The 25,367-nt window shown below is 41.5% G+C and overlaps 1 protein-coding gene across 10 annotated transcripts in view; it reads right to left on the minus strand.

The window, feature by feature from the left end:
* FAT3 (FAT atypical cadherin 3) overlaps positions 1-25,367 on the minus strand; it is a 399,343-nt gene that overhangs the window by 333,104 nt on the left and 40,872 nt on the right. For 7 of the 10 annotated variants that reach the window (XM_030955828.1, XM_030955800.1, XM_030955818.1 and 4 more), the window contains exon 1: positions 42-819. The exons of 2 other annotated variants lie outside the window; for them this stretch is intronic. The gene's annotated coding sequence lies outside the window, so the exon portion shown is untranslated. Of the gene's footprint in view, positions 1-41; positions 820-25,367 lie in introns of those variants that run through there. One more of the 10 variants, XM_030955773.1, reaches the window with a different exon arrangement.

Raw genomic sequence — 25,367 nt, forward strand, 5'->3', positions numbered from 1 at the left:
ATGCACAAAGACTTTAACAAAAATACTAAAGAACCCCTTACCTTTTAGTCAGAATAAGTGACAGATAACAGTCATGAGAAACTCACTTGGCACAGCTGCTGTACGTATTTCTCTGCAGACTTCTTTTTAGTGGTCCCAAAAGCACTGAACATAAAAAACCTCCAGCCTGCCTGCTTCATTCTTCAGCAACAGAGATACATGCTGTCACGGTAACGCAAAAAAAAAAGGCAAAAGGAACTATAGATCTTAGTTTTTAAAGCCTTTGTGCTTATAGGGAAGAAAAAGAGAGAGTAGGGAAAAGAAGGAACAGAGCAAACACTTTTTCTAAGAGAAATGTGGTCTTGGCTATAGAAGTAACCACAGCACAGAGACATTCAGTTTGAATTTCCTCGTTTGCAAGCTCCTTTGGAAAAATAAAAAAAAAATCGGTCTTTAGGGGAAAAAAATCAAATGCATGGTTGGGGGGAAGGGAGAGGAGGAGGGTACTGCTCCTATGTGACATACATATGGAATGAGCATTAGAACAATGCTGACAGGACAGCTAAGCAACTGCACTCTGGGGCAGCAGTTTTCAAAGCAGAGCTTTTGCAGCTTTGCAGAAAGGAGAGGAAAACAATTTAAATTAAAAAAAAAGCCCTCCACAAATGGGGAGGGAGGAAGAAAAAGCAAAGAAAAATAAAAGAAAGGAGCTGCTAATTCAAGAATAACTACCAGACTTTAAAAAAAAGGAAAAAAAAAGAACAAAAATAGTTGGCTAATTTCTGAAAGGGGGGCGGGTGGGAACCGCCGCGACTGCTTCCCAGCGATGCAAGCAGAAGCCTTGATGTCTAGTGCACTTACATTTTATGCTGCGCACAGTGGGTCCCCTCCTCCCTGCCTGCCTCCCTCCTCCTCTCCCTCCCTCCCTCCTTCCCTCCGCCCTCCCTGCCTAGGAAGCTCTCTCTCCCAGGGGACAAGAATTCCAGTGGACCCAATTAACACTGTACTTTGCTGGCTCCTTGGTATGATCGATATTAAATAAGAGGACTTTTAGCAGCATTGAAAAATAAAGCAGCCATATAATGTGTGGCTGATGGAGACTGCATCTTTCCTCCTACGTCTCTACTCCCCCAGTCTCGAAACGATCCAACGCAGCAGAAAAAAAAAAAACAATTTCAAAAGCATGTGCCAGTACCAGTGATCCAAGCTGCATCAGATTTTTGTTAGGAACTTGATGGGAGTCCTTGGCTGCTCATTTCACTAGCTTCGGCAGTACTTTAATAAAGTGGATTTACAAATCAATGGAAGGAATCCAAAGGTTCACAAACAGGCTCTTTCATCAGGTCCGCTGCCTGACCGTACAGGAAGTTTGCTGAAGGGGTCTGGGGACTGTTTCGCCAGCACACTTGTTTTCAATGGACTCCCAACAACACGACTTGTTTGGTTTGGTGAGAAAAGGCAGTAAGAGGTTCACTGCTTTAAGGGAATGCAGCCTAGTGTGTTTACTGCTTCATTCCTGAAGCACGTGTGGCAAGGCATCCTACAAATTGCAAATTATTTCAATTTGAAGAGGGAAGTTGTTGGGAGGCAGTAACCTTCTTTGGTCCTGTTTTCCCTGATCTATCAATCACAGATTGCCATGTAAAAACAACCTACTACAGGCTCTCTCAATAGAGGAAAAGCAATTACTAGCATTAACTCTTGCAGTTGCAAATTAATACAATACAGTCCACAACTGATAGAGTCTGCCTGCAAGCCATTAATCTAAGAATAAATGGGTGGTTTGCTTAAATCCAACTGGACTGAAATTCACAGGTTAAGTGGTCCCCTTTCCATATTTCTATTTTTATTTGTAAAACTCAGTGGAAAGGGAAGAAAGTCGTATTTATTTGCTGTGGCCAGTACAATTCCTAGCTGAGAGTATCCATCAGTGAAAACTGCCTACAATTACAGGATTTCAGCACCAATAGCTGCTTTTCCTTTTTTGTTTCTGGGGTGGCCATAACCTTCAAATTAAACCCAAAAAATAGCACTGAGCAATATCCTTGATTGAGCAGCGGGGTTGACCACTGATTTGAATCCATCTTGTTAAATTAATGTTAGATTACATTTCCATACAAATAAGATCAATTAAAAATACTCATAAAACCATGCGATCAAAGGCAGTGAAGAGTTAAATTAATTAACTCAAAAGGCCTCCAATTAAATACTGTTAAGGTTATGATTCTCCCTCTAGCTAAGAGAGGGAAAAAAACCCAGCAGCAGGACAAATTTCTGTTAGTGAGAACAAGAGTAGATCCAAGTACCACACCATTTGTAACCAGTTCTTTACGATGCCAAGTAACATCCTCCATAGTTAGATAAACGTGGGGCATGCAGAAATCTCAAGAAATATCACAAATTAAAGGTTTATTTACATGGGAAGATCCAAAAGAGTGTAGCTATACTGCTTATAGACATGAAGGCATGTTTCTTGAGCTATGGTAATCCTGGGCTCACGTGCACCTGTATTTGTAGTGGAGATGCTGCATTTCACAAGTATCCTTTAGCTGACGTGGGGTTTTTTTGAGCAAAGGGAAGGCAAGAAGTAGGATCAGGGAAGAAGTACCCCTGATTAACACAGAACTAAGCAGGACAACACCAGGTGACAATTTGAAAGAGAGGAAAATAAAAATCCTTCACTGGAAATCACAGGAATTTATGTAGATCATCATGCTTCACAATTGCTACTGACCAGCACCACAGCATGGCAAACTGGATTTGAAACGTGATACAGAGATCACTGGTAATACCAACCTGATAGAGCTGGCAAAATGATATTTCTGTTTCAGTGCCCTACCCTGAATTAGGGGGCAATGCTAATCGGCCCCTGAAAGTGGCCTAAACCTTGTACAAAAAGCTTCTCTCAGCAAGGGGATCAAATCACTTCGCAATTGCTTTGGGACAACATCACAGTGAATGAACACATACATGCCCTCACCCTGGCAATCAAATTGCTTACACAAAAAAACACTTTAGTAAGGATACAATGCGCTGAATCTACACTGGCTATGGAGACCCAGTGGGTAGCTGCATTTTGGGATAGGTTGAGGTTTACAGCCCCAGAGGGGCACATAAGGGCTCTTGGAACCCATAAATGATCTATCGGTTGGTCTGTCATCTCAACATGCCCAGGGTCTAAGAATGTCTTTATTATCCCAGTTTTGGAGATGATGATTTGATGACTGGAAGCCTAAATTGCCTCCCCAAGGAGATACAAAATGTGTTGGGAGAATGGCAGGAAACCGATTCCAGGCTTTTCACTTGCAAAGACTGTTCTTCTTTCAAACACAATCAACTGAATTTGACATATTTTTAAAGTAAAGCTTTGTTCCTTAAAAAAATACCAACACCATTCTAGACTACTCAAGTTTGAATCACAGCACTATTCATGGTATTACAGGAACACCTGTGCTCCTTAAAAATTCTGATTTGTATTCACTATCAAGTTTTATTGCAAATAAAAATCCACACTATTTTACTAGAAAATATTTTAATGATTGTTCGACAGTAAGAATTACAGTCTCTGTTTGGTAGGACATTTCAAGCCAGTGGGGAATTCAGTGAATGGACACCTCTTCTGTGTGAAGAAAAATGGATAGAGAACATGTCTCAAAATAAGCCAGTACGCCAGGATCAGACCAAGTTATTGGTCAATGTCTTCTTAATTGAATGTCACAGTGAAGGTCGTGGTCCCTGGCTGTCAACAAAACAAGCCCTTCTGTTGCTGGAGGCAGGGAAAGAGGGATGTGCCACAGTCCTGACCCAGGCAAGAGGCTTCTAAAAAGAATGTGCCATGCACAGAGACCCTGGTGAGCTGCCTGTGCTGCCTTGTTCACCCCGGACAGTCTCTGCACACCCCACCTGACAGGAACAGCCCCTGCAGATCAGCATCACCGCACACACAGCCACCACTGCTGCCACCATCACACATGGGGCCCTGATAATCACACAAACAGCATCCACAGAATAGGACGTGTTTAGCCTAAAATTATTTGGAAGAAGAAGCACTGTGCTCAGAATTTGCTTTATTCACTTGAAAGGCAACTCCATGTAAGCTGTAAGGAATACCTAGCAGAAGCCCAAGATGGAAAGATGCAAGAAAAAGAGTTGCTACGAAAAGAGAAAGAAGTCAGTATGACTATCTGAGGGCAGGAACTACTGATTGCTAAGGGGGCAACACTACGTGATACAGAGGAAAAGCTATGAAATTTTTTTCTCATCTCCTTTGGAAACTACACTGGGAAGTGCCAGCATTTTGGACAACCAAAATGTGCCCTTTTTTTTGGACAACCACAATCTATCTGAGTACCCCCAAGCATGTATGACTGAAATTGCAAGCATGGAAGATTAACTAAGTAAAGATAAATGGTGTAACAGAATTTCTAACAGCTAATCCACTTTATTACAGGCATCATCAACTCTGTTCATTATATAAACCTCTCAATTCAACTGTTCTCAAAGACTACAGCCTTTGGCACTATTTAAAGTTGCTTACACTTTCTTTCTAATATACTCATTTTGATTTATTAGAAGGGAAATAAATTGGTAGGCTTTTCTCTCTTTATTTGTATCTGCTTTCATAATAGTACAAGAGATACTAGAAATTAAAAAAGAAGAGAAAACATTTAACACACCTCAGCTTCATAACATCAATACCCAAAAACAGAAACAAGGCTGAACATGTGGTGATGCGGTCTTTCCTCAAGAATGTAAAAAAATGTCTGCAGATATTTTAAATATTTACCAAATGAAGGGGATGTATATCAGGTTGCAGAGCTCTGGATTAAACACACTTTCAAGAGATGATGATTCATGTTAATGTACATCAGTAGGGTTGGAGGTTTGCTTTGTTCTTTTTAATTTCTAATTACATTTTAGTATCAGAATAAACAATGAGAACACATAAAGCCAGAAACTAAACCTAAACTAAAACAAAGGAAAAACAACCTTTTAAGGCACTTAACATCAGAGAAGGTTAGTCAGCCAATTACAATTTACAACCAGGCAGTAAACCATGGTGAGGTTCAGCTGACTAATGCTCTGCACCATTATGTAGCAAGTACCAAAGATAAAAGGCCAATTTACTATTTGAAAATTGGGTTTCAGTAACGTGCAGCTGCCAGTCTGTGGGGCTGGGTGATTACCTCCCCAACGGCATCCACCAAAGAGGTCCAACAATCCCAAATGGAGCTGCAGTGCCCATGGCATCCCTCCCATGCCCCAACTCTTCAGAAGGCGTTCATACTTCCCAGCTAGGCATGAGGGGCTCACTGTACTCTATGCCAAATCAACCGTGCTTTGGTGAACCGCAAATTGGGAATTCTTGTTTCTGTCCTCACGATGCTAACAAACTCTCTAAAGGCACTTTATTTCAAGTGACCAAACAATCTTGACTAGTTCTAATTTTCACATTTTTGAAGCCCTTGTTCAGTGGGTCTGCAAAACATACCCTCCTGAGAAAGGTCCTACAAAATATGATAGAACACAAACTTAGAAAACAATAGTTATTTCTTACCATTCCCACCAGAGATGCTCTCGCTCTGCACAAGCAGGGAGGTAAATAACACTGTACCCAAAATCTGACTGCAGCACAGAGAAGCAAACCTAACCTAACTTTAAATGAGACTGAACAGCATTGCTGTTCACAACAGTGACACTACAAGTATCAGCACAGACCACATAAATCTAATCAGGGTCCAAGCAGCTCTGACCACTGACCATACCATGATAAAGCATCTGTTACTGAGGCTTCATGGCAGACACAGCCATTCAGGCAAGCTTGGTTAAAGCAGCTGACACATTTCTCATGCTTCTGAGTGTAGCATTAGAAAGATCTGTGATTTACTGGGGAAGATGGAGCTTCTTCTAGAATGAAGTGAAATGAAAACAAAATTAAAAATAACGTTGGAAGAAATTCATTCTATTCAGCTGTAAGTGCTTGGTTGGTCCTAAGGCAGCTACAGGTAGTGCAGTACAGCTCCTGGGGCATCTGCCTGCCCCACTGAGTCAGCCTGGGCTGATGCTGCTGCTAGCTTGATGCACTCAGTCTTACCAGGTGTTTAGGATTCCATGATGTATGTCTCATCTCTATCCCTATTCCATGCTCACTCTGAACATGAACACAGGACAGAGCTCTTCTCAAACAATTTTTTTGTATAACACCTCCAATCGCTTCCCTCAATTCAGACTGAGTTACCACGCTTTGGTTCCTTCTCTGCAGCAAGGAAACCTTCCCCCACTGCTACGGCTTGGCAGCATAGGGACAGAGCTGGCTCAAAAGCAGAGAGAGACTTGTATCTCAACAGAGCCAAAAGAGCCTGCAGTGATGGTTAGGACATACCAGCCAAAGTCTACCAAAGAAGCAACTACGTAGGATAGTGGGAAGGGAAAATAAGTATGCATAAGAGCATTACAAGTACCTAAGAAAATTGCTATGTAGTGGTCTGTGATTTCACTGAGAAGATTATATGATAGTATGGCTCCATTGCTAATTTTGGTTACTGATACATCAGGCCTTTCTATCGGATACTGGCACACAACATAGAATATATTTTAAGCGTCACTTTGCTTGAATATATATCTTCAACACATGCTAATAACAGTTCAAATTAAAAACTCTGCCACATCACAGATGCTCACATCTATTACCTTCGAAGACAGAAAGTAACTGCTAAGCATCATTCCTCAGAAATGGAGAGAGAATGTGGGAAAAGAGATGGATAAATTTGGCAAGAGATTGCAAACGCCCAGGATATCTGTCTCCTGCTCGCTGCTAGCTTGCTTCCTCTACTCCTTCTCCAGTTTTATTTTAGCAGCAACTTTTCTAAGCACCTTTTCAAGCCAGCTCAAGAGAACTCAATGTGTGTTGGCACATCCCACCACCACCCTGTCACTGTGGTCAAGCAGTCAAAACCTCCATCAGCATATTTTCAGGATATGCATTGCATCAGAGTAGTCAAAACCACTCCTTGTTATAAGTGGACACCTCCTCTGAGAGTCTCCTGGGAAAGTTCTGGAAAGATACAACTTGTGGGATCTGCAGGCACACTAGGATGGGGTGATTATTGAGCTTGCCCTCCCATCTGATGGACATCCCTGAAGGTCAAGCTGGAGCTCAAGCATGTTAGTTCGAGAGTAATTGGTAAAAAGACAATTTTTTCCTCTGATGGTTCTCCGCTGGTTTGGTAATGCTCTTCTCTCCAAAGCTCTTCCCCACTCCTTTCCCCTCCTCCCCTACCTACCCTCCCCCCAGAAGTGCCTCAGATTCTGTATATTCTATAGTTTGCCTATATAGGTCTCAGTTACCATTTAGAGAGGAAGAAAGAGAAAACAGAGATATCACTCTGAAAAACCATCTATTTCTAACAGGCTTCCAGCACAGCCAGACTGATGTCCCCATTATTAAGAGAGGTTGCATTAGTGTAATTGTCTTACAATTTCAACAGTTTCTGTCATTCTCAGAACAAATGTCCTACAAGTTCTGCCCTATTTCCTAAATGTCATCAAGTGACAATTTCAATCCATTTTGGGGAGGTCTTCTGAAGCAAAGAGCATGGGTCTTTAAAGTGCTTTGTGCTCAGGACTACTTCTTCAAAAGATACAAGTGTGGTTGCTATGGTTGCTGAAGGTTAAAACTCTCAGGGCTGATGCCTTTAGCCAACCCAAGCACCAGTTGTGGGAATGAGTCCTGAAGGTTGTGGATACTCCACAAAAGCAGCTTCAGGGCTAGAGGTCCTGGTAAAGAGAGCTGGAAGTGAGCAGATGAAAAAATGCAGAACCCTGTAAGAAAAAGGCAGCTGGGATGGTCTAACCTTGGTGGATTGGTAGAAGAGAGAACATACCAGTAAAAAGCTAAAATAATAAAGGTTCAAGTCTCCCCTTTCAATTTAGTTTCAATGTACACGACTCCAAGTCTGGCACAGTAATAGCTATGTATCAGCCCTCTGGTAATTCTGGGACATTCATCAACATGGGCTTCAAATCCCAGAGGCAGGGAGGATAGTAACTCAGCAGGTACAGTCTACTTTTCAAGGCAAACCTCAGCCAGCCTCAGGAGGACCTCCAGACTCTTGGTTTGCTATCTCCAGCAAAGATGAAAAAACAAAGCCCAGAATAATCCACTTTCCTTAAATTCTACAGTATTGTCATGAGAAGAAAATTCATGGCTTCATCCATTTTCATAGCCTGTCTTCAACTCCCTAAACCAACACAAGGAAGAGGGGAGAGGAGCAGGGGTGAATAAATTTACATTGCCCTGGTTGCCACTTTTCTAACTCATTTTGAACTCATCCTTCCTCAATAAGCAGAAAGGTCAAGAGCAGTGCTGGACATCTAGGCCAAGAGACTCAATGAGAAGAAGACAGAGGAGCACCATCTCCACCACGTGTGCCATGATTCAATTGGGTTAGGGCTCAAGGACCTCCACTCCAAAACTCAGGCTGGGGTCTTTAGCTTATACACTGTTATTACAGTCCAAATGAGGACTTCACAGCTCCTTAACTTCTGATATTTTACACAGAATAAAAATGTCAGAGTAAAGGACATCCATGTCACTTACACTGAGCAATCTCCCACTCCATCTGAAGGTGGTAAATCAAGTGAAAATGTGACAAAAGTCAGAACTGGAGTCCATAATATCCAGCACTATAAAAAAAATGAGGGCAGAAGAAGAAAAATGGGATAAAATACAGCATATCCTTTGAGGTTCAGGTTGTGGCAAATGATGGAGACAACAGGTCAGGGTTCACCACACAGAAAGCAAAGACTTCAGTTTAATTGTTACTAAGCTACGTGGTACATGAATAATAGGGTTTATGGATGTTCCTGGCAGACACAGAGGGAAACCCATCCTCTTGGGGCAGCTAAGTGCTTGACTTCTGTGTATTTTTATGTGTTTGTCAAACACTTAGACACTATAGGCACTTAGAATCCTTTAAATAAATAAAATGCATTGTGCTAGTTCAGTGCAAAAAGCCACTGTATCACTGCATGTTAACTACTTTCAATGGAAATTATAACAGGGTATGGGCCTAAGTACAACCAGAAGAAAAGACTAATAAAAATAAGGTAGCAAGGAGAGAAGGGAGGAAATGTAAGGCTGGCAGAATTGCAGCCTAAAAAAAAAATCAGAACAGTAGACCTGAGAATAGCTCAGATCATAAGACAGGGAGGGAGAGAAAGCATCTCCTGTTTTACTGCGATTGGACCAGCTTACGTTTCATTAGAGGGAATCCAGGATAGGCAACTGTGTAATCAAGAGCCAGACAGCTTTACTCATTTATAATTAATTCAGAGTACTTTGAAAGTGAGCTCAGAAAATAGCCAAGTGCTTCCCTTTAAGGAAACCTCTTGTAATGTTTCTGCAGGGCACCGCAAGCAAAGCAGAAGTTGTTCAGCTGAAGACAAAAGGTTTTCTCCTGACATAAATGAATAAAGTGTTACCACAGGCAGTGAAGGAGAGAACATGGCCCATCTTGAAGGAAGGCTTTTATCCAAGCGCTGTATTTTTACAGCAAGAAACACCATTCTGGGCTGTTTTACACCATTTTAAGGGTCAAGAGAAGTCTCAATACATTATGGCCTGAGATGCAAACTATTCAATCTTCTGTTTACTGTACACAGACAACTGTTCCTTAGAGGCAAGCACAACTTTTGGCTCCAAAACCACAACCAGCACCTCCACCTACCCAGAGCACTTTCCTGAAGAGTGGGCCTTAAACTCCAGCAGGATTGCACTGCCCCCCATAGAGCCTATCTTCCACTGTGTTGACAGTGGAGCCCTGCACGCTGGCACTGCCTGTTTTGCTCAGATCCTCAGGTATTAATTAGCTGTCCTGTGCCCACACAAATAATTCACAAAGTTAAATGCCGCCTTCCGTTCCGTGTAGTTACTAATTTATCCACACTTAGCCTCTCATCTGTAATTCACATTGACATTAATGAAGAGACAAATATGTGCGTAACAGAAGAGGCAGTCCAAAATAAATGAGAAAAAATGTGGTCACCAGAAACCAATTATACATTCAAAACTGTATTGTAGAAATCACCAGAGTGTTGAAATCAAGTGAGAAGGAAAATGTACCAAAACCACACACTTGGACTGGGGGAAGAAGGGGGGGTAGGGATAAAGTTGCTAGCACATACAATCAGTCTCAGCCTCATGGAAAAGAATATAAATATTTAGACATGAACAGACCTCTTAAAATACAGTTGCAGAGTCTGCTGGCACATGGACAAACATACAATAAGCCCACCAATGTGGAGACACAAATCAGGTAAATCAGACACGAAATTGGCAGGCAACATGTGCAAGATGCATTTTGTAGAGGCAAAAATGTGTTCACCACCAAATACAAAAATGATTTTTCCAAGACAATCTGAATCTGCACTTGTAAGAGAAATAAATATTAAATATTTAAGGCTGTGCACCTAAATGCTATAAACTGAAGCACATGGTGGTGGCTTTTTCCTCCACCAGCACTCTTGCTACAAAAAGAAATGAAGGATTTAAAGAGAAATACTTGAACAGTCCTGGTAGTTGGAAAGTTTAACATCTTCAGAGATGGCCCTGAAAGAGTTAACTCCTTTAGAGCTCAGATATTCTCCTTCCCATGTCTCATGGTAAGTATCAGAAGATTTATGTGCAATGAATTTCCAATTACTGATCTGCACCAGCTGGGCTGTCAATCAGCCTGCCTATACAGCACACGTCTTCACCTCACCATGTTACCCTTGCATGTAGAAGCACACACAAAAGCACGTAAATCCTGTATTCCTACCAACTGGAGTAGGTGAAATGTTGCTTTGGACTTTCCTTGCAACTCCAGTCTAAGACAGGCATTATCTTCTCACCATGGTGTCCAGGAGAACAATTCCAGTAATGACTTTGAAACATCAAAGAGTATTTCAAAAGTGGAGTGACATTTCCTCCAAGGCTATTCCCATTAGCAGTCCTTTGCAGGGAATGCAGGTTATGAGGGAAATCTGGGAGGGATGCCCTAGGATCAGGACACAAAATTCTCCTATACTGTCAGATACAAGGTACAGATACAAGGATTAAAGAAAAAAACTCACTACCCCGTGGAAGTCTTTAATTACGATTTTGCCCAGATAAAAAAGTACAAAGTTGCCATACAACCAGATATATACTAACTTCAGGATCTCCAAAAAGCTCATCAGATTTCACTTAAAAGGTATTAACTCCCAATAAATACTGAATACCTTCAGGGGTGTGTCACAGTTTTAGCTCAGTATACATGAAAAGTTTGTGAAAACAGGTGTCCTACTCAAGGTCATCAACAAACCCATTTTAATTGATTACCATTTATTTCTTTAATACCTGGAGTTGTTCTTAGCACCACCACACATTCTTTATTTAACTTCTCAGCCACATGACTAAGGGAAATGCTTGAGTCAATAAACCTTCGCAGAACAACAGTAAGCAATATAACCAGTGATTAAATCTTGGTTTTTGATGTAGAATTCAGCCTGAAGAAACATAATTTAAAAAAAGAAACCTAACCACAAAGCTCAGAAAAAATATTTTCCTCTCCTGTTTTCTAAGATTTCACTAAGCCATATCCCTGAAATAAAAAAAACCCAAAACATCATAGACATGGCATCATCCTTGAGACTTTGCCTGTTACAACATGATTATTACCCCAGGCTGTTGTTTTTGCACCTGCATTTCACTTCCTAACTTGGGTTACAGGGAACATGATTCCTGAAATGTTAATAAGCAGCTATGTAAACAGCAAATCCTCGCTATGTATCAGAGTGAGTGTGCTTTACTGCAAAGGTTGAGCATCCTGTGAAGGGCAGGACTTTGAGATAAGGCACCAAGCCAGATCCTTTAGCAGGACCCTTAAGTTTTTTGTGCCCGTGGAGGCCTTACCAGAGCATTCTGGAAATTTTCATCCAGGCTGGGCTGCCTACAAATAGAGCTGCAGCTCCCTGGGGCTGTGTGGTTGTGTGCTGCTGGTGTGCTCCGAGTTGCTAAGGAGATGGCAGAGCGAAGGCACAAACCGCGTGGGGAAACCGAGAGGAAAGCAGCACCGCTGCAGGGTCTGGCTGGGAGCCAGGGAGGGATCCTCCTGCAGCTATCCTCTGGATCAGAAGGAAAAAAAAAAAAGAAGAAAAAAACGGATGGAGCTTCCCTCTCAGCCTGACACAGGCCAGATGCTGGGAACGCCATGGCAGGCATTCCCATCACCAGACTCCTGAATAATTATAACAAACCATCAACCTTCTGGGCTCTCGCAGCATCCCTGTTTCCTGAATTCAGACCTGAGTTCTTCAAAACAGAGGAAAATAATTATAGCTTATATTACAAAGCTCCAACTAAAGAAAATGGAATTTTTGAATCCTTTTATTATTTTGCATGTAGACCAGTAAACAAGACAGATAGGCCAAAAGTCAAGCTTGGAATTGTAGCTGTGGAACAAACTACCTAAAGGAACTGAGACGAGTATGACTCCTCGGTCAGAGTTTTCAGATCTGAGCCAATTCATTTATCTTTGACTAGAGGATGCCTGACTGGACTTGGAGTCTGACTCAAGACAACGAAAGACAACAAGGGTTGTCCTGATTTAAGATTGGATGCAGATATTACTGTCCATTTTAGCTGGTGAAACTAGATTCTGAAACAGGAGATGACTTAAATCACTGTGATGGTAGCAGCCATCAGCAAGACTGAGTGCACACACTGACAAGAGAAGGTTTTGCATTTTCAGCACGAATGGAATTACAGTTTTACAGGCATGTATCAGGCTTACTTGATGCTTATGCAGAAGCAACTTTACAAGTCCTTCTGGTACTTGTAAAGTTGGAAAAAAAGTTGGTGGACTGGAAAACTGCTTGAAGATAACTACAAGAAAAATGTAGAAGTGATTCCTAAGAACAAAACCCTTAGGAAAACAAAAATTACAAAGAAAGGTGTAGGAAGTCCTCAAAAGAAACAGGCAGATAGAAAAAGAGGCAAGGCTGTTTCTGCAAATGCAGCAGAAATGCTTTGTGGTATTAGCTGTAGTTTCTCACAAGATCACTCTGTTAGGACAGAAAATTAAATGCTTTTGTTTCCCAAGACTCATCCATGGCTAGAATAATACATCTTAGCAGAACAAAGGCAGTCTCTCTTGCCAACAGTATAAGCTCACCTCTCCCTGGAAAATACAAAGACCTAGCGGGAAAGGTGTATTTTTCTTTGTGGTCACCGCTGTTCCAAGCCATGGGAGAGTCAAAGTGTGTCTGACAGTTTCTGAGTATTAGGTGAAAGAGAAAACTGATTTTTTTTTTCCTGAGACAGCAGTGAAACCACACTAAGAATTCTTGAAATAAAAAGCACGTAGAGCACGACTGGTGTGAACTCTTACTGTCTTCCATTTTTCACAGATTCTAATGCTAACAGTAACTTGCTAGCAACAAATTGATGGAAAGAGAATGAATGTATGATCACGGCTTATTTCCCAGTGTACATATTTCTTAATATAGAAAAGTGTATGATAGATCTGCCACCATCTGATCTTGATTGTTGTAAAACCAGTCATTCTGCCTTCATCTGCCAAAAGAGTCTGAGAATTACTGGGGATATTTTTGGCAGCCTTAAGAACACAGAAGCACTAAGGCATATTCCCAGAGGACAGCTGAAAGTTTCTTAATAATTTCTATCTATTAAATGCCACTTTTACACATTACTTGAGGATTGTCCAGTGCAATTTTAAGTTAATTAAGGAAGAGGAAAGTGGGGAAAAAGCTTCAGATCTTACTGTGTTATTGCCCTTCTTTTTTCCCCACAGAAGTTTCATTTTTTATGACACACTTAAAAAATCAGAAATCTGATCTTGTATCTAATAAATTTTATGACATAATACATCCACTGAAGAGGCAACTTATAATAAAGATCTTATAAAATATTATTTGCTCATAAATATAACCCTTAATGGAGTGGTGGGGGATCAACAACCCTCTCACATATAAAAATGGGGGTGTGGGGGGAGGCAGGCAGAAAGTGGTGAGAGTTCTTATTCAATGATATACAGTAGTTTTTGAAGACCTAACTTCCCATTTTGATTTCTGGGAAAAAAATATTTCTCCCCTGATTCAGCCACATTCTCTATGAAAAAAAATTCTATTTTTTTCAGGAAATTACAATGATGAATGAGCCAATAGAATTTAACAAAGGCTGAATACAAATTATTTACATGAGGAATATTACTCTGGCCAAGACACAATGGGAACAAATTGAAATACATTACATTTTACAATAGAAATACAATTATTTAAATGTAAGAGAAAACCACATCATCACTTTTCCGCCATGAGGGTGGTCAGGCACTGGCACAGGTTACCCAGAGAGATTATGAAATCACCCTTCATGCATATATTCCAAGTTCAACTGCTCATGGCTGTGAGCAACCTGCTCTCACTCGCCCTGCTCTGAGCAACTTGGACTAGATAGCCTTCAGAGGTGCCTTCCCACCTCAGTCAGTCTGTGATTCTCTGGCTATTAAGAACAAAGATCCAAACTGACCAATTGTGTTAAGGATGAATATAAAATTTTACCTAATATCAGCTATACAAATAAAGAATTTAATTTTGGAAACTTAAGCCATAAAACTGGTAATAAAGTGTCCTTTTAAATGAACAGAAGTCATAAGTAACCATATTTCACATTTGCTAGCCCACATAAGTGTGTATAAAAAAGAAAAATACAATTTCTCTTTACATACCTTATACTTTCAACACTTTAAGTACTGTGCCAAGAAATTCTCCATTTTCCAATTAAAGGAACAGTTTTGCAATAGGGATTCAGGATTTATCTCTGCACATTGCTGTAACAGTGTTGATGGCTATGACCTCTTTTCCTGTCAATCTTTATTTCCATATGCTATCTGACTGACTGTCACATTTCCTGTGTTTCCCTTTATATTCTCTCCATTTCCTAAGCTTTAAACTCATGTAAAGTTACTCAAAACCAATACCACAAGAAAGCTAACAAACCATGCAGCCCTTTGCAAGTGTATGAGAGCTAATGAAATGCATTTCACATCAGTAAATGATGCTCTGTCCAGCACTCACTGTGTAATTCTTCAGTTATTACTTCTCCATCACTGCCAAGGTTGGAATTAAGTAGCATTAGCAGTTTTGCCATCAATGCCACACATTCAGCACAGGTAGATTCACAGCTCTCTCAGGTGCAAGACAGGTGCAAGAGGCACAGAAAAAAGCTGCAGGAGCTCAACCTCTGCTATGAGCAGAGGGCTGGGGCATGGACAGGCAACCAGAATTGGAAAAGCTAAACTGAACAGAAACAGCTGAACAAGCAATATCTAGGGGCACACAAATCTGGAAGATAAGAGCGAGCACAGCAAACACAATGGTGCAAGTCACTAGAGTGCAGTGTTAGCGAACGCAAGTATTTAAGGGCCAGCAAATTAAATACATAATCATCTGAATTCAGGTATTTCTACACTGCCAGACAAAGAAACTTTTCAGTCTTCCTTTAGAACACAGATGTTAGAAATAATAAAAAATGGTGAGTGGGGGCGAGGAAGTGTCCAGTTAAAATATACTCAAGATAGTAACATCCTCACATACATTGTAGAAACTCTCAACTCTCACTCTGCTAGTTTACTCTGCACACTTCTCTCAGCCAGGCTTCTGGGAGAGGAGGGAACTGTGGGCAATACAACTTACAGGTTTGTGTGCATTAGCACTGTTAAAACATCCAAGCTGGTGAGATTTAAAGGGTTTATTTCTCTGGTGAAGCCAAACCTTTCACTGGGTCAAAATGGAATAAAATTTGCATAAATGTGTGGATTCATACAAGCCTGTTTGATAAAAAGGCTACACTGACAAGCCTGGGCTCCTTCTGAGCATTCACTGCTATGTCTCCAGAGGTTCAAGTTCCCTCTGCCGCCCTGATAAAGAGGCAGGGGAAAAACAGGAACAGCAAATATCACTTGGCTGAAAATCGGCTCACAAAGCTTTCATAGCTTATTGCTGTGAGCACAAAGAGTTAAACTCCACAAGGCATGCTCTGATCTCACACATCAGTGAAAAGACAGCAGCAGCTCTACCCAAAGCAATGCTGCAAAATAAACATGAGGCTGAATCAGACCCATAAGCTCTTAAAGAGAACAGGGAGCTACATATAGATATGAATTTCCCAAGGTGAACCATTTTTGTACCAATGCAACCTCCAGACATTATTTTTCAACCTTCTTCAAGAGTTAGGTTTGATTTCAGGCTAACAACAACCAGTTGGAACAGTCATATGAAGTAAAGCTGAAGAGTACTTAGAAGAGGTAAGAGAATCCACCTGAAACAAACATTTGGTCAAACCGTGAGGCTGAAAAATAAAACTGAGGTCAGTACAGTGGAATCAACATCAGTTACACTCTTAATGATAACAATGAATTATCACTTACCACCTGAAGTTGATACAAGCTAAGAAATTAAATGATGAAACCTTATAGGTGCACCTTGCCCTATCAAGGCTGGGAAAAGGGTGCAAGGGGTGGGGGGAAGTGCTGCACTTAAGTTACATATTTAAGCTACAAATAAAACTCTTAAAATTTCTCACAGTATTAACACTGCCCCCCTGCAGTCCCCACAGGGTTAAAGTTGGAGAGCTCAATCCTGCTTCTCAGATTGGAGCTTTCTACCACTGTGACCAGCTGTTAGAGCTTAGGCATATCATCAGGAATGCAGTGACACAGCAAAGGTCTGAATGCACACATACAAATGCACACATACATTTGTGACTCCCTGTAAGCTGAAAGCTGAGCAAAAAATTATGCCCATGACTAATAAGTCCCATCATGCCTTCTAAGCCACTTCAGTATAAACTGATATGAGAATGCAACATTGATGAAAAACAATAGCTTTTACTTAGCATACCTTTCTGTTTATGTCAAAGGGGGCAATTTATGCTTTTTATTTTGTTGAAAGTATCAAAGATACTCAACTGTGACAGAGACACAACCACTTGCAAATCAGATCCTGTTCTGAATCTTAGAAATACAACTCATTTTGTTTCCTGCATTGCTCTAAGGAGTCAGAAGGAAGTCAGAAGTCAATCACTGGTGCGAGCTGTGGCACATTTCTCTCTCCAAAATAGCTGTCAGCCGGGGGCTCTGTGAAGCGAGTCAATCTCCAGGCACAACTCCTGTGCTGGAGCTTCTTCATCCACCAGGTGAGGGAAAGGTGTGACACAAAAGCAAGAGGATAGAACTGGCGGGGGATGGAAACGTGAATGAAGATTAGAATCAGGGAATTAATGTCAAGCAAGAGGCAAATTTTCGTTTTTTCCTCTGTTTTCTTTATTTTAACTTTAAAAACACTGCCAAGAGAAGGAAGGAGAAGAAGTTAGTGAGTGTGACAGCATCGCTGGAAGACTCAGATTGGGAAACTGGCAGCTCAGATGTGCCAGGGCATGGCCCAGGCAGGGACACAGCAGTGGGCTGTGGTCCCAGCCACTGGCCATGCAGGAACACCATATAGGAGCTGACAGGGTTTCCTCGGAGAGCTGGGCTAGGCTACTCCACAAATGACAAATAAAATCGGGTTTAGAAAGTGAAAAGTGGGTCATAGCTACAGAGAGCACGATGAGCCCAGTGCAAGGACTGTGTGCCGTGAGCGATGGAGAAGCAATCAGCAGGGACCTCAAGGCCCTTATTAGTGGTGCTATTATGCAAATGTGGCAGCACCCATCAGCCTGTCAGTCTGGCAGCAGTGAGCTGCCCCAGCCAAATGCCATTAAATGCCCCCTCTCTAGTCTACATTTCATAATCTTGATTTACCCAACAAGGCCATGGCTCTCCTCTCCCAGCACTGTCATTGCCATCCTGCCTACCCTGTGCTGCCCTAGACCTCTCAGCACCCATCATCCCCATCTACTCCTTCCATGAGGGCTCATTTTCAATCCCACAGCCCCAAGCATCTCTGGCACTCGGCAGAGGAGTGGCCTGGGGCAGAGGACTCTCAGTCCCAATCATTTTCCCCCTGGGCTTTGCCTCCTGCAAAGCCAAAGCACATGGGGCCTGGGAAGTGTAAGTCTGAATGCTCTTTTTTAAGCATTCCATTTTCCCCCCACAAGGCTGAAGTCCCCAGAAGCACGTGGGAAAAGGAAAAGGGCAGAACCAAGCTTCTGCAAGAAGCACACAGCCATCCATCTCCCTCCTCCCACCACTGGGAAGGACACAAGCACTGAGGCTGAGCACAACAGCCCTGGCCACACTCTTCCAATCCTCCCCTCAGTTAACATTATAATCTCCACAGGAAAAAAATCTGGACTTTTTAAACAGTGCTTAAATGATTCTCTCCCCCAAAGAATTAAATTACCATTTATAGCCTGTTCTTCTTATTAAAAATTTATCAATTTATTCATCACTTCTAGGACTGAAACCTTTCATTTGTTTTACAATGAAGAAACCTTTGATCTGCAATTCTCCAAGGCTAACATTTTTTATTCTTTAGTTCTTCTCATTAAAAATAAAACACCTCTATTCTCCAAAATGCCTTGATGGTACTCTCAAAATGCCTATTTTAACAACGAGAAACATTTTTTATCCTTGGCTAGTGATAGGCACTTCAGAAGTTTATATGAGGTTTTAGGGGGTGGTTTTTTCATCCTAACAGCACATGCTAGGGGAAAAAAAAGAAAAAAAAAAAGAAGAGGGTTTACATTTACATTCATGATCACTTTCTCTCAAAGACACAGAAGTAAATAGCTAAAACAAGAGTTTCACAATACTTCTTCATCTGGCATGCTGCTTTAGGCTAACATGAAATGAGTTGGTCCTGAGCCTTTGCAGCACACCTGAGCCCTGCCAGCCTGTCTCCAAGGGGCAAGTCTCAAACGGAGCCTAAGCCACAGTATGCATTAAGACTCAGAAGTACAAGCTGCAGAAGAACATTTGGAAACCCTATTTTAGCATTTTTTACCCCTTGTTCATCCTGTTTTCCACAGCTGGACACACAAAGACCCCTTTCAGCAAAACAATCATTAGCAGTTGGGTGTGACTAGGACTACAGAAAGCAGATTTACCCCTACCCAAGCTGCTAAATATGTGTTTAACATCAGTGGCTCTTGGGATGCTCCCACCAGGAGCAGGACAAAATGTCAAAGTGAATTTGCCTTCCTGCATTCCTGCTGCAACTCACATCTTACCTACTGCAAGGACCACACACTTTGCAGTGGTTTACTGCATAAGGTCTTCTTCATTAGAGTTATTAAAGGCAAAAAGGTTACACTTACTGATCAGTAGAACAGGGCCAAGGAGCTTCCACCCAGCTTCAAGCTGTGTGGCACAGCCTGGCCGTATCCATTACATAAAACCTTGGCATCATATAGGACACAGCTACTACTTGGCTGTCGGGTTTCAGATCAGAAACCTGAAATGACCCAAGTTTTATCTCTGTTGCTTGGCAGAGGCTTCTTCCGATGCTGGAGAAGGCTGCAGAGAGCCCCAGGGCGCAAAGTCATGAGCAGGGAACTGGGCCTGATGCCATGCCATAGAGCCTTTGGTGAATGGCCCATGGGATGCAGGAGAGCCCTGGCTGCTGTGGGTTAGGCAGTCAGCTAACACATCTTTGAGCTTCTCCCTCCATGGATGAGGTCCTGCAATAAGGGTTCCACTTTGAGCTATTCCCTGGCACAGGAGCATCTTGTGGACTCATGCTGGTCCACCGCACACAGTTCTGCTCTATGCCTCAGTGCAACACAGACTGCACCAAAAGTTTCAGAAAGGGCATTTTTCAATAGACCTACGCAAGAATTTTCCTTTAAAAGCACCTTTTCTGGAAAAAATGGATTTTTATCCCAAACACACGTTTTCCTACATTCACTCACCAGAGAAACTCTGACACCTGTCAGGAAGAGGAGTGCTTGAAAATCAAAATGTGCTGCTTGCAGTTTGGTTTTTAACATAGAAGCATTTTCTGCAGAATTATATGCTACTTTCTGCACACCTCTGTCATAGACAGCTGAAGAACAAGCTAAAACTCCTAAGCGAACTCCTAACCCATTCAAAACTTGAATTCAGCTTGGATGCAATGCAGGATCAAACCCAGAGACATCTCCTGAGGTCAAGGAAAATAAAAAACCTAAACCACCCACTTGCCAACACTTGTCTTCAGCAACACCAAAGCAGAACAACCTACTGAACTTGGTAGAGAAACAATAATATACTCCACTACTGAAGCAGAGCATATCAGAGGATCAAAAACCACTTAGTGTCCAAGCCTCTGTTTAGTGCAATGTAAGCTCTCCAGCTGCTGGAGGGAGAAAAGTGCCATCTTTTGCCAGCAAACACATTTTTTCAGAGCCCCAGTTAGAATTACATGAAACTGCCAAGTATACCTGTGCTCCCTCCTCCTCATCCCAACAGTTGTAGGGATGAGGAGGGAGCAGAGGTGGAGCAGAGCCAGCAAGAAGCACAGAAATCTGGAAAACTACTCCATAAAATAGTACGTGGCTGACTAAGTGCAGTTAATTACACTTTTGTCACCAAATACAAGATGGACCAAAAATATTAGTCTTGAAAATCACTTGCATATGCCGGAATATTTCCACTTTGCATAAGTGGATTCCATTCAAATATTGTGAAAATGAATTCATCCCCAAAAAACATGACAGGCCTAACTGCACGTCACCAGATGTCACCCAGCTATGATGAAGCCACTTGAGTATGCTCTTCACCAGCACTGCCTAAGAGCCCTGAATGTCTGATGAGCCCCAGGAACATGGGTTTGCCAAGCACTTGTCAATCTCCAGTGCATGTTACTCCTCTCCAGTAATCCAACACCGACATCTTGTTCCTGTGTATAGGAAAGCTTGCTCAGCGTGTTCAAATTGCTGCAATTCTGACAGTCTAATCATTTGGAGAAATGGTGCCATATTAACAGATAACAGCTTGCCCTCTCTGCAAACAGGAGGCTCCTACTCTGCATCATTCATTTCAAGGAAGATGATGGATGAAGGAATCTCACCTCCTGCTCCCCTTGGATAATCGTTGGGATAATAGTATCTATACTTAATGTCCACTAGCCCCAAAGCAGTGCTCAAATATATGCTGGGGGGCTAGTTTTTAGATGAAATAACACACACAGTCAGAGAAGAGCCATTATTTGTGTTTTACAGAGTGCTTCACAAAGACAGAAAAGAACTTTATGTGACAAAGGAAAGGTGTGAGACGGAAAACTGAATTAATCCCACCCAGATGTAGTCCAAGTAACCATAATATTACTGAATTAGAGCTCTGTTAAAAATGAGTGGGGATCAGAGGTTCCCAAAGTGTGGTTTGCAGCTGACCTTTGCTCCGTGAGTCACAGGAATGACTGACAGAGGTCAGGCCAAAGGTTTTCCTAACCCAAATACTGCCCGATAGTGGTCCACAACAAAATGTGTATGGTGAAGTAAAACCAGGCAAAATCCATCGTAATAACTAAAGACAGCAACAGAGCCATTTGCAGCTCCCACATTTGAGGAACTAGAGGGGATTTTTCTCTTTTTAAGAGCATCTGACGTACTTCTCTATCATGAATTTGTACAGATGCTATCTGATGGCACAAAAACTTCTAGCATCCACAAGATCCAGTGGCAGAAAACTGCACAGCTTCATTACAGATCCCCAGCAGGTCACTTTGAGCCCAATGCCTCACACGTGAAAGAGTTGGGACAAAAAGTAAACAATCCTTCACTTTCCAGCTAAGCAAGTTTGCCTTTCTAATAATAGTTATTTTAGATCCCATTACTGTGCATACAAAGTTAAGGCTATTCTTTGCATAACTCTGCATTCAGGTCCACCCTGAGGAACATGCTAAATGTCTGCACCAAAATGCAGCAAAGTTTTAAGGCAGACGGTAAATTTTGAAGGCTTTTTTTTGTTTGTTTTGTTGGTTTCTTTTACTATTAATGTCTTCCCCCTTCCATTCCTGGGTATGTATGACCAGTCAGAAACAACTCCTATTACAGGACTCTTGCAGCAGATCCTCCCAGTACAGTAAGCAAAATGCTTGGTTATTTAGGCCAATGGCTCCCAAATGATCTCTTCTAAGTGTGAACAATCTTCACTCTATTGCACTTCTTTCCACAGAAACCCCTCCAAGCATTCTTCCCTTAAATAGGTGATCAACTCCATCCTCCTGTTTCTTTTTTGCATTTTCTCCAGACTGGATAACCATGTTAGTGCTCACAATACTGTTGTCAAATCCAAGGCCTCTCAAAGAGACCAGTAAAGGGAATGAATACCTTCACTATATCAACAATGCATTGATCAATGTATAAGTTGGTTTGTACAGGAAATAAACAACCTCCATGCTGATCAAAGGTCCTGAACATGGAGCCTGACAGACTATAAGGAAGTGTTTTAAACACTGCAGGGCACTGTGTTTGCATTTAATCTTTTCTTTTTTTATTACTTTCCTTTTTAAAAAAAAACACTTTTCCCCAACCTGTCAGTGTTTGCTTTCCAATATTTGTTTATGCTATGTAAGCTGTAGGTTATTTCTGTTAGAGACCCTAATTTCCTCCTCTGCTGGGACTGTGGCGATAGCCCCAAGGAAGTTTACACTGAGAGAAGAGCATGACAGGCAATGAATTAAGTGGTTCAGAAAGCGATACAATTAGCTTTCTCAGTGGAGGAAAATGAAGATAAAAAAGAAATTCTTGGCAGTTCTACTCTCCTGTCTGCGTCTCAACTTCAGAAAATGGACATCAAGAGACAGTCAAAGAAAATAATCATCAATATTTGAAACTTGATATGACATGTGATTTACTGACACAGGACTAATACCAAGATCTGTCCTCTTTTTTTTTTCTTTTTTCTTCTTTGGTTGCCAGTTCCTTTGCTGACTGAGCTCAACTCATTTGCTTCTACTAAATGTCTGCTTTTCAAGCTGCCCTAAAATTAGATGGCAGGAAGCCTAGAGCTCCTGTGTAGGCATCTTCCTTACCAACTCCTAAGCTGTGAAGCACAGAAATGTTTGTTCCAGTGAAGAAAGCCTGGCCAACATTTCCACAAGACTTAGAGATGCTTTGAAACCCAGCATTGCTTTCAAAGCTCCTGGACTGATCAGGATTCACATGCTGCAGGAAAAAAACCCAACCTAACAAAACAGTACCACCAGTATTGAGGAGACAGATCCTGAGAGGCATTTGAGTCCTAATTTTTGAAAATGGCAGATATTTCTACATCCGATGACTAAACTACTAAGCTTTCCCATCAGGCACTAGTGGAAGTACTTACTATTATTTTTAATACATGCTGCCTCCAGGCAGAGGCAAATAAAACAAAAGAGAAATGACAACTGTCCCTTCAAATAAGAAAGCTGTATGTATAGTTCAGACTTTGCACTATCAAATGGATGTGGCACCTACAAAGAGAGTCAAAGTTTTACAATCGTGCTATTTGTGAGCCCAATCATTTATTTGCATTTATAAATACACAGACTGCCATGAACATTATTAGTCTTTAATGGCACACTTTGGCCTGGAGAAACGAATGCAGGAATATTAAAGGCATGGGTTGCTACTGAAAACTGAAGGCTTCTCATTAAAAGTTTATAAAAAGAAATGTGGAGTAGTTAGGAGAAAGTGTCCACTTTTAAGTCCTTTTTTTTCTTCCTCCTCAACTGCGCTCTGGACCATGAAGATTAAGAAAGTATTAAGAATGCTTAATAAAGGATTTTTCTTAACAGCAGATTGCAAAAAGTGTAAAGGAAGCTTAATTTGATTAAAATAATAATGACATTTACTAAAGCAGAGACTGTTTTTCAATAAGGAAGTCTACATGCAAACCAGTAATTTTCACACTTTCATGAACAGAAGGCTATTCTATGACAGACTATAAAAGGCTGTGTTCAGCTGTCCTTGGGATTTACAGGGCACTAATAACATCTCCCATAAATTGTTAACCACATCAGCAATACATTCAGATAAATGCCACCATGGTGGGTGAGTGATACTATTTTGAGAGGGCTCAAAGCACCATGGAGTGAATGCACAACCTTTTCACCATCTTCCTTGGTGATGTTGTATCTGAAACAGGACAGAAATAAAACCTGGAGCCTGTTAGAAACAAGGGCATGACACATGGGACATCTACTTTATGAAGACTAATCTGTGAAGAAACAGTAAATTATTCCATAGTCCACCTGCTCTGAGCACCACAGAGCTCTGCACAACTGATGGTTGCAGTGTGCAGCACAAACCTCCTAGGACTGCTCCCAAACATTCCAGCAGACATGCCCAAAGCTGGACTTCATAGCATTCTATGGACTCTGCAAAAGGCAGCAGCTCTCAGCTTCCACTGGCACATGCAAACTCTAATTTAGGAAAAAAAGGGTACAGGGCAGCACACCCTCACTTAAAAAGTGCCAGCACCTACTTTACAATAGCCCTTTTAAATTCCAGGATCTCTTCCAGCCAGTTTTATCTAACTTCCGCCTAATATTACTTCTACAGTCAACAGCCTCTTTGCTCAAAAATCTTTTAAGCCATTATTTCCTGAAGTGAAAGATAATGCATCATTATCCTATATCACAAGAAAACACAATACAATATTAGATCGATATCTCTGTCTGCTCAGCCAGCCACAAATCTTCCTGTCCTTATCACTCAAATAGTGAAATACCTCATAGGATTATAGAACCATTTGGCTTGGAAGGGATCTTAGAGATCTTCTAGTTCCAACCCACTCACCATGGGCAGGGACACCTTCCACTAGACCAAGTTGTTTAAAACCTCATCCAGCCTGGCCTTGGTAGAGATACCTAAGGTTCTTTTTCACAAAAAACTCTCTACTATTTCTTATCTTTCCCATTTAGTGTCTTTTTTCCTTGAAGTCAGTTGCACATATTTGAATGATGCATTTCCTCTATCACTTCCCCATCTGCAACTTATGCATCTTTATGAATTTAACTCTGGTGAACAATAAATTCAGAGCCAGAAGAAACAGCAAGCAGTCATCATACAAACTTCTTCAAATGCATCTGCCTTCGTTTTGGTACAAGAGCAGTCAAATATCTAGTGCTCAGTGGGGATCCATCCTCTGTTCCAGCTGACATACCAGAGAGTCTCTGATGATGAGGCTAGTGAGAATAAACCTTCATCTTTCCTCTAGGAAAAGGATTTCAAACTTTTTTCTGCTCCACACATCTCATGTTGGTCAGAACTGCCATCCCATGGTGGCAAGTTTGATCCAGCGCTTTCCCAACCAGACCTGAAGTGGCCACCAAAGACTGAGTTGTCCTACACAGATTGTATCATTAACATGAAATCACAACCAGGTTGGGAATGCTCCAGACTTCATTTTATATACAGCTCACTTGGAGAATGGGGCTCC

The sequence above is a fragment of the Camarhynchus parvulus genome, chromosome 1 (assembly GCF_901933205.1).
Source record: "Camarhynchus parvulus chromosome 1, STF_HiC, whole genome shotgun sequence".
Classification (NCBI taxonomy): Eukaryota; Metazoa; Chordata; class Aves; order Passeriformes; family Thraupidae; genus Camarhynchus; species Camarhynchus parvulus.